A 10,927-nucleotide genomic window follows, 5' to 3' on the forward strand; every position below is an offset into this window, starting at 1 on the left:
AAAAAAAGAAATGGCAAATGACTGCTTCCTAACACAATTTGTGAAGGCACCCACTAGAGGGGAGGCATGCCTTGATTTAGTCTTTTCAAATAACGAAGATAGAATAACTAAAACAGAGGTCAGAGAACCACTGGCAAACTCAGACCACAACATGGTCTCATTTGAAGTGTTTTTTAAATCCTCAAAAGTAAAGACTAAAGCTAAGGTTTACAATTTTAGAAAAGCAAACTATGAAGGTATGAAACAGAGACTAACAGAAGTAGATTGGAGTAAAATAGAGAAAACACCCACAGAAGAAGGATGGTTGTTCTTCAAAAATGTAGTACTAGAGGCGCAAAAACAATTATATCCCTAAAGTAGACAAATCTAAATGTAAAAAAAAATTGCCAAAATGGTTTAATAGATCAATTAAAAAAAATATTCAGCGAAAAAAAGGCACTTTACAGAGCATTTTTACTTTATATGCCACTTATGGAAATTATTAATAAGAGCCCAAAAAGAAAGTACACAGAAAGAATAAATCCACTGCCGTCTGCAAGTGAAATTGTACTAATAAAGTAGAGGCCGAAACGATCACTTTGCTGGAGTTGTGATGAAATGAAAGGCTATCTTGTGTTCCAATTGATTTCAATTTACTAAACCATACATTGAGCATGTTGATGAAGCATGTAATGCAGTCTGCTTTGCCAGTGCTTTGCTATGCCTCTTGCTCAGGATTCTACTTCATTTTCCTGGCCATCCATTCAGACTTTTTCTAATCAACTATTTATTTTTTTCGATCCAGTTTAATGTGTGGGGGATGCTCTGCAGTTCTCTTTGCATTTCAAATTGTGAGCTGATGGATTTTCTTTCTTAAGCAATTTAACAAAAAAACATTTCTTTAAGGTTTCTTAAACTCCAGTTTTCAAGAAATGGTCACCTTGCTACGTATGTATGTTTCTAAATCTATCCTAGTCAACAAAATGATGTAGGTTTTATGTAATTATTTGTTTAACAATATTTTATTAATGTATTTTAATGCACAGCATTGCATGAGATAACGACTTACCTATGGACCATACAAAGCACAATATCACAATATGTTTCCCTACAGCTTTGTGTCACACACTTGTGAGAGACCAACTTGCATGCATTTTATTGCAGGCATTTCTACTAATTTGTACAGCCACTATATATTTCAAGAATAGGACTGGTGTTTATGCAGGATTCAGGACAAGGAATGGCATTTATCAGTATGCAGGATCAGCCACTATGCATTTCAGGAATAGGAACGTGCTGTAGGGTTTACTGACCTGCTATTAGCAACTTTAAATTAGATTAAAGATTAAAGCTAAATAATTTACGACAAGCTTTATATGGAAAACACTCCCGTTATCTTGAGTTAAGTTTACAAGACATAATGGGGTGCTGTTTATTTCTTACACATCTACTGACCTTAACTTGTTTTTTTTCTGTGGTATTGTCAGCATGCATTATTACAGCAAAGAGAAAAGCATCTGAGTTAAGTGTCAGCTCTTACCTGCTGATTAAAAAAAAACATGTTTTCTTTGTAAGACATTTCTCTTTTTTTACTCTCAAGGAAGCTCAGGGAGAAAAAGCTCAATTAAATTCCACGCAACTTTTTGTAAATGTCTGAGATCAATTACAGAAACTTAAAATGACATGAGTTAGGTACACTTCTCTTCAGGGACATTAGCCCCCATTTATTAGTTATGAGTCAATATAAAAGAACACTAAAAGAAAAAAAGCAGTGGAAAGGTAGCGTAGATTTGAACTTTGCCCGTCCGTGATCTGGACCCCCTCGACGATGTGTGGATCACTGACTATCCGGGATGAACAGTCGATTGTAAAACCAATTGCACTCGATGGACAACAAACTCTGACGGATCGATTGTCATGTCTGTCCTTTTTTTTTCCCCCGAAGACTGTCTGCCTCAAGGAGTCTTATCACAATCCCTTTTTCTTTTGTCGGTTTTAAAAACACACCAAACCTCCAACACGACTATACCACTCCAACACTATGCAACACCACCAACACCAGCGCCCCCGCACCCTTCTCCCCCGCGACTCCCCCGGAATAGAACACTGTTACCTTTTTCTGTTAGTTTTAGTCTGTTGTTATTTTTTCTTCTCTCCTTCGTAGTTCAATATTTATTTTTTAATTGTAAGGGACCCTACCTTTCTTTCCTTTCCCCTTTTCTTTTGTGAATTTAATTAATTGAAAAGAAAAATTAAAAAAAACCACCTTGAAATTATATTTTATAACAGTTGTTTTACGTCCTGTGTTTGTTTGTGACACAGTCTTTCAGTTATACGTTTTTGAACACTTATACGTTTTTTTTTATGTTTATGTCCTAAAAATATTGTCTTTGTTTTCTTTTTCTCCATGTAGTTGACTATGGCACACAAACTTCACTATTGATAAAAACTCCCCCAAAATAACAAACAACAAAACCAACCCCCCAGCAAAAGTGGGGGAACTTCCATCGTTAGTTGTATTCTAAGTAGTGTTGCTTGATTAATTACGACCCAATTTTTGCGATGAAATTTTTTGATGTATGATCATTGAACGTTTTGAGATTGTTGTGATTATTTTTTCTCGTGTATAATTTTTTTACGTTTGTTTACCTCTTCGTAACCGAAAAGAAAAAAAAGAAAAGAAAAAAAGAAACATCTGGGTTATTATTTTTGTGTGTTGCTATTTTTGTTTTTTTTCTTGGACCTTGGTTTGGACTCACCCGTTGTGTCAATCACCTACCTTCGTTTTTTTGTGACACCAACTTTTACCACCTATAAAATCATTCCCAACTAGAGATCCAAAGTTTGATTGTGATAAAAGAACCTGTGAAGGGTTAATCACAAGTGGGCCGAGACAAAATGAGCGGAAAAAAAAGAAAAAATCAAAAAAACACCAAAAAGTAAAAAATGGCGCTAGGCCTATTTTAGGGGGGCTTTAGCCCCCCTAAAATATTCATTAGCCCTCCTAAATAAATCAATATATCAGTCAATATATTTTCTCTGTGATTTCTTTTTTTCGTCAACCTTTCCATCGCATCTTAAACTTTTAAACGGGCAGGCACTAGGACCTGGGGGAGGCTGCTGCACACGCTAGTGACTGATAGGCCTACTTGTAGCTAACATTTTGGTTAACGTTAGCTACTCTGGCTTGAGACTGCTAGCTAACAGTAAAGGGACAGGAAAGGGCTCTGACAGGACGGATTCATGCAGATAGGGTACGATGTGAATTTGTGGTACGTTAGAACAGAGAGAGAGAGAGAGTATTCACTACTATAGACTTTGGTCATAATCAAAGCTTTGTTAACCAATACGTTTTTATGTGAGGCTACCTGTAAGTTACAGTGTAACAGACGTTGCGAGCTAGTTAACGCTAACGTTAACGGTGTCTTAAATTCGACATAAGTTATGTGGCGATGATATTTGTTTGGGATCTTACTTTTTTATCAGATTTTATTCCTAATTATTTTTCAGTCTTTTTTATTTTATTTAGCTCATTAGTTGAGTTTAGTTTTGCTCCATTGTGGATGATACTGTTTAAGATGTTCCATGTGTCTGAATTATTGGGTTAATTTTGAGCAACAATTAACAAAAGGGTGACACTTAAATAAAGATTTTTTTAAAATGGTATAATATGACCTGCATGTCTTCTCATTTCTCTCTCTCTCTCTCTCTCTCTCTCTCTCTCTCTCTCTCTCTCTCTCTCTCTCTCTCAAAATAAAATCCAAAAAGTATTTTGGCTGCTTAGTACAGCCATTTTTGTGCCTTTTGTTGGTGTTGGATAGATGGGGACAGAGTGGACTTTAATTTCTTTATTTGGATGGAATTTAAGTAAGTCATATTAGATAGAATCTAACACAAACTATGACACAGGTATACTTTTAGCCAACCTTGACCAAAAATAACCTTATCTTGATAGATTTTACACCTGTTGTTACTCTAAAAATACATGATGAAAAGACTTTTTGGGGGCTTTAAAAAAAATCCCAGACTCCTGTAAAAGAGCCTTAGCCCCCCTATCCATGAATCTCTAGTGACATCCCTGCTTCTCTTAAAGGACTTTAGTTAGTAACTTATAATGGGCACTAGAACACAGTCTCCTGGTAGTCTGCATCTTATGAAACCCAATATAGCGTATAAGAGGAACCTTTGAGATATAAGCCACCAATAGCCGGGGATCACTGCTCCACTATCCCTTGGAGTGAGAGGGAGGTGAGACACCCCAATATAGTTCGCATACACAGTCCACACAATATCACCCTTGTTAAGCAGGGAAATCTGGTACTGGCTTGAGCCAAGGTGATCCAGTGCACTAATTAAATTTAAAAGTGAAAGTCACATAAGGGAGTTTTGTTGATACCTATTGCAAGTGTTACCTGGATCTTCAACTCTTGAACTGAGTAAAACATCCCAAAACAAGCACCTTGATGTAAACATTTAAACATTGTCCCTCCAAGTGCCATGCAAAATGCATAGTGCATTACTGACTGCTATCACTGACCCAATAGCATAGTCACTGTAAATGGTCATGTTTGTCCATTGGACAGGGAGGCCTAAGGCAGGGAATTTGTTAATGTGTGTTCCTTTAGAGCAGGGGTCTCCAACCCTGATCCTGGAGTCCCAATCCTGCAGGTTTTATAGGTGTCTTTGTGCCATTAATGGCTAAAGAACTGGAACAGTTGTTAATCTTGATTAATTAAGCCAATAATTGGTTCAATTAAGTAAGCGTTTGAAACCCTGTAACTCTCCAGGACCAGGGTTGGAGAGCCCTGCTTTAGACTGTGTATTGGGTGCCAGTTAGTTTATTTATGATGCCCTTAACCCTTAAATCTTATTGGATGTTTGGGCCACTACTAATTTCAAATGTGAAACAGCACAGTAGAGCACATTTTCTGTAGATTTAATCCCTAATTCACTCTCAGGCTGCCTAATCTTTCTACAAGTTCTGTCAACACTATATGGTAGGGACAGAGAATTCAAATTTTAGAAGTAATATTTATTTGTAAAAATGAAAACCAGTATAGTTACATATAAAATAGTTATATTTTATCATCCTAGAAATCTAAAACAGGAATTTACCATTTACTTTAGAGTTAAAAAAAATAAATAAATACAAAAATTGTCTGAGATTAACTGGGAGGGCGCTAGAAACTTCTTAAATTCTTCGTAAAGGAATTTCGGGTGGCATTTTGAAAGAATTAATTCTGCAGCAGCCTACAACAAATTCACGATAGCGGGTTATTTTTTTTTTTACATGATTATTCCAGTGCTTTTTAAACCTAACAAAGTGAAAACTGATACTTGTCAATTTGTATATTTGAAATATATTTTAAACGTACATCATTTCACTTACCTTGACAAGCCCTATCTTGTCTTGCCTCCATTCAGACTGAAGCCTTGCTCCCCTGCTCCCTTCAATACAGTCAGTGACATGCATGATAAATTGTATAATCATTTGCAGGGCATTTCAGAACCAGTGTCTCTTTGAGAATACACAGGTCAAGAAACCCAGTCTCCAATGAAAGGATGTTGCAGAAAGGTGATCTTGCTATTTACATTCCTAAACATTTTTTAAATGTAGGTGTTTAACATTAGTCACTAATAAAAAATGTATCAGCCATGACATTGTCAGTGCTGAATGAAAATCAGCTGTAGTATACTGTATAGTCACTATCTCTGTTAAATGTATAGTATAAAAGTATGGTTGATTTTAAAAATAGGAAATCCAACATATTTTACGTAATTTCTATGATTGCTTATACTGCAACTTTCAACAAAGCCAGTGTGGCAAGCTGGCTTGTGCTGTGACGTCAGACCCGGAAGAAACACACAGCACTGTGAGTGAATTGTGAATGTGCTGCTTGCGTGTTTTAATAAAAGGAACAAAATAAAATGTTTGAACAAACACTGATACACAAAACAAAACACAGACACTAAAAAAACAAACCCAAACCAGTATCGTCCTCTCACACTAGTAGCAATTGTATTTTCTATTTTAAAATTTACTCCTGACTTTCTTTCCCATTCTCTCCTCACCAAACACCCAACCCCAAGTGAGTGATTTGTGCATCTATATACACAGCTGTTCCAGGATTCAATTACTGGTTAATCATTCACTTGAATCCCAGCATGTGAACTAATTTGTACAATCCCCGTGCCTAAATACAAATATACATTTTAACAACAATCGTACTACATAACCCAATGTATACCAATGTATATACACCAACAATAACACAACACATACAAAATATAACACAAATAAACACAAACTACGCGTAGGGTTGGGGGGGGGGGGGGGGGGGGGGGGGGGTCAGCCTGCCCAGCAGCCCGATATGAAGTTTATTAATATTACAAAGTAAAAAAAAATAAAGTTTTTGCACTGTTTCAAAATTTTTCCAGTCGGCAGGATAGAATTTAATGGACTGATGTTCATTCAACTGTATTGGAATAGTTTGCATTTAAAAGTCACACTGCCTTTGGTAGAGTTATCCAGGGTATGAAGAAAAAAAAAAAGTTATTTTCCAAGAGTCGTATGTCAGAGGTGAAAGAAATTAGAATATCTCCCAGCTGTTAGTTAGAATACACAAAAAGTGGGTTCAGTCAGCTTTCTTAAACTTGGAGGAGACCAGAGTTCATGCATCTAATTTAAGACTTCAAAGCAACTTTCTCCTTTTTATGTATAAACTGAGCTCTCAAAAATTGAGGCCAAGTGTCCTGTGCAATTTAAAAATTCAGAGAAAGTCTCATTGAAATTGAATAGAGTTGTGTTTGTTAAAGTAAACACTTCAGTCTTTGTGGTGGCAGATGCAGCTTTGTCTTAATATCCATTGAAGGCTTAGATTTTTTTTTTTTTTGTCTTAAGCAGACACTTAAGATTGATTTAGGTTACAATAGTCTCTTAAGGGAAGACAAACAGACTATTTACCATTTACAGGATACCAGCAGAAAAACATTTTGCACAAAACTGAATCCCCAGAGTATGTATTCTATGATAAATGCAAGTTAACCGTTCTTTTGTTAAATTACATATTTTGGGATGGCAGGACACTGATTTGCAATTTTTCTGTTTCAGAATTTGATATGAGATGTGGTCTTCCTTAGTGATCTCGTAAAGGCACTGAAACTATGTGGCTCAATATTTAAAATAACTCACGGTAGGCCTATTTTCTCAGTGAATTCTTTATTGTAGGGCTATATGATGTTGATGCATGCTTGATTTTTTCTGGGAATACTGGCACAGTCTGTTATCCATCTCTGGAAATCCATCTCTTCTCATATGCTTCTCTTGGTTAAAGGACATTCCCAATTAAATACCTTTGCAGTCAGAATAATGAATACACACTTGTGAACAGGGTGGCTTAGTGGTGACATCACAGACCAGGAAATAAAGGCACACACAAGGACTGCTGGATGAGTCGCTAATGCTCTTGTATTTATTTATTAAACAAAACACTTTTCAGAAACAAAAAACACATTGGCCAAAACAAGTATCGTGCTGGTATAAATCCAGCACAAGTAGCAACTGTTTTTTAGTTTCATAACTCTTACTGTCTCTCTGTCTCCTTTCTCAAAACTCCCCAAACCAACAGGAGTGGCTGCTTCATTTTTATATATGTGGCCATCTCCCAACTGGTAATTACTTGATTAATTGGGAGATGGCCACATTAAGCACATGTTTTAGCATAAAACATTAATAACAAACATTGTGTTTTTAAAAAACTAACCAATACATTTAAATCATAATACAGCAAATAGAAAATACACCCAGGGGCGGAGTGTACCCCAACACAACAGTGAATGGTCATTCATCATCCACACATTGGTACATAAATTCAATTATATTTATTCTCTAGAACAGTTTGAACCAAAACAAACATACTGTATATCATGTGACAGTGTTACAAAGAAACTACTTCTTTAATTCATAAACCTGTCATCAGCTGTACTGTAGACGATATATACATTTCCCTTACTATGTTATGATGTTTGAAATCATTATGAACCCTTTGCGGACCAGGTCTGACAAACTATACCCTTTACAGTGTAATGTCGGACCCCATCCGACATGAAAGAGACGTAAAGCACAGGTCTCTAGTCATTTTTTCTCCGGAAAAAGCATAGGATACCTTTCAATGACTGATAGGAGCCAAATGAAGCCGAAAAAGGAGCGTATCTGAGCAATACAGAGAGCCCCATGTACCACAGAGATAACACTGACACAAACAAAGGAGATATCTGATTCCGCATCCAGCGCTCAGAGAATATCACTGATATTTGCAGAGCTTTTTGAGATAGTAATAAAATAATGACTTGTATCTATAAAGAGGTATGTGAAAAATACAGCGAACAAGGGGTGGGGATTGGCTGGAGATGCAGTACTGATGTCCTTTTCCCATTCAGTGCCTTTTGAACCTGTTTTACTCTGAAAAAATATTTTAAACCATGCGTGTAAAATAAATAGTGCATCTGAAAATACATTGGACCTGACGTGCCTGACAAGCGCTGAATAAGTGGACCGCTCAGGGTGAATGGTTGTGGGTTTTGTTCCAACAATTTCTCTAAATTTGTCTTTATATGGAAAATTCTTAGTGTCAGAACTAAACAGTCTTCAGCCATTCAAATCATGTGACAATATGGCCTTTAATTGTTCAGCCCTATCGCTTAATGTAGGATTCACTAAACAGACATAAAACAGCTGAACGCCACGTACAGGAGCAACACAACCAAGAACTGGAAATATATTTTCAAATGACATTTGAAGAAACTCAAATTTGCACAGCAGTATTGGGATTAACCCAGATATTACATTTCCAAGAATGTATTCTGTTTGTGAATAGACTTGTTTTCCAACTTCTTGACAATGGAATGCATTTGCCTAAAGACTAATACACCTGTGAATCCTTTTGTACCAAAAATGCACCTAAATCATGTAGTTTAGATTAAAATCGACTTCCAGATTTGATAGCACACACTAATAATTTCCTACTGTACTTCGTGTTTAGTTCTCTTCACACCAGACTGACCACTAGCTGAGCCAGAAAATCTCTGAGAATCCCTGCCAAGCACAGCTACAGCATGCTTCACAAATGGTTGGGTTGGTTGGCTTTGTTGTTACATAGTGTTTGGGAAATGTGCTGTAGTGTGATGCTAATAGCCCATAGACCATAATAGAACTTCTTGAAAAGGTACACATGAAATGCTATGCAGGTAATATAGAGGATGATTGTATACTAGGGGCCACTTGAACAGAAAACAAAAGTCTAAATTCAAGGCACAGTGGCCAACATCAACACGAAGCCCCAAATATTCAGCCTTACTTCAACAATAACCCAAACACAGAATGTACAGTGGTACCCGTCAATTCGCTACAGTATTATGCTAAAGTTGGTTGATGAGGAACCTTCCATTTTATTGTGGGAATTTAGCATGATGCCACTGACCCCTTGGAGTCTCTCTCTGAGTAGGGGCTAATTAAGCAATATAATCTCTTTTCATAAGAGGTTGCCTGCTGTCATACTATTCCAGCAATTTAAATGTCATATTTTGGGTATTATGTATAACAGCTCATATCTTATATAATCCAGTACCCAATATCTACTGTATGTGAATGATTAAGTGTACAATATCTGTTTCTTCTCAAAAACAAAATAAACTTTTTTTTTTTAAAAAAAGCATTTTTGCATGGACCTTGTATTCAGACCTTTTCTTCTTAAAAAGATCCAGCTGTAAGCTTTGGTCAATACTATTGCAGTAAGTCATCAGGGGCAGTTTAACAAAAATGTAAAATAAATAAATTAATTAATTAATTAATAATAATAATAATAATAATAATAATAATAATAATAATAATAATAATAATAATATCAAACAGGTCTCAGTACTCAACCCATTAACTGATCAACCTAAGCAGACAACTTCTCGTTGAGATTTCTTTTACAGTAGTTTACTTAATATAAATACATAGAAACATAATACAGTAGTTATATTTCCAATTTTTTCTCTTCTGTCTATGATAATTATTGTTGATCAGCTGTGTAGATCAATAGAATAGGGCCTCACTGTCTCTTTCTCCTGACTCTCTCACGCACACTGAGCCACCTAATCCAAGGTTTAAAGACATTTATCACAATTATTGTATTGATTTACAAGGTGCTTTAAGATATTAACTCAAGGGTGATTTGGGAAAGTACCCTGGGTCAAAGGTTACACTTCCTTTTCCTGCGTGCAGTATTCATCTTTATGTGCACCACACTTTGTTAAAGCTTAAGAAAGATTAACCTTTAAATCCAAATTGCCAAATTGAAATCAGAGTAATAATTATACCACAGCAAGCTTGTCTATCTTTTTCATTAGACAGCACTGCAGCTTTCTGTGAAATTATGCTGCAAATAGTTTTACAAGTAATTCTAATTATTTTTCAAGCTTCTTGAGCTCTGTGGGGAGGCAATGTCTGATCTATAGGTTCTGCATTAGTTTCCAGGAAATACCCCCTATTTTAATGCATGTCCTTCCTCAGAGTTCCCTTTAAATAATGGAACATGCTTCCAGGAGCAAACACTAGAATTGAATGGTTATTGCAGCACAAACCCTCAAGAAGATACTGTAACCTCCCTCTCATTCTAGTGCCATTAAGCTTTCTTCTTTATACTGCAGTATACTGCAATACGAGTACCAGTCCACACACATACCTCACATACGCACTTAAGTATATTACATGCTGGACATATTTCCATAGGATTTCACCTTTGAAAAAAAACAAAAAAACATCTACAAGTCATTGTTGTTTATTTTGATGCTGACTAATGGCGACCTTGCATTACAGAACATGTTTAAAAGCTGGTATCTGAGAAGTGAATGTTTGACGAAAGTACTGAATAATAACAGCAGGTTATTTACCACTGTAATGTTT

Source organism: Polyodon spathula, chromosome 6 (genome assembly GCF_017654505.1).
Source record: "Polyodon spathula isolate WHYD16114869_AA chromosome 6, ASM1765450v1, whole genome shotgun sequence".
In the NCBI taxonomy this organism is placed as follows: Eukaryota; Metazoa; Chordata; class Actinopteri; order Acipenseriformes; family Polyodontidae; genus Polyodon; species Polyodon spathula.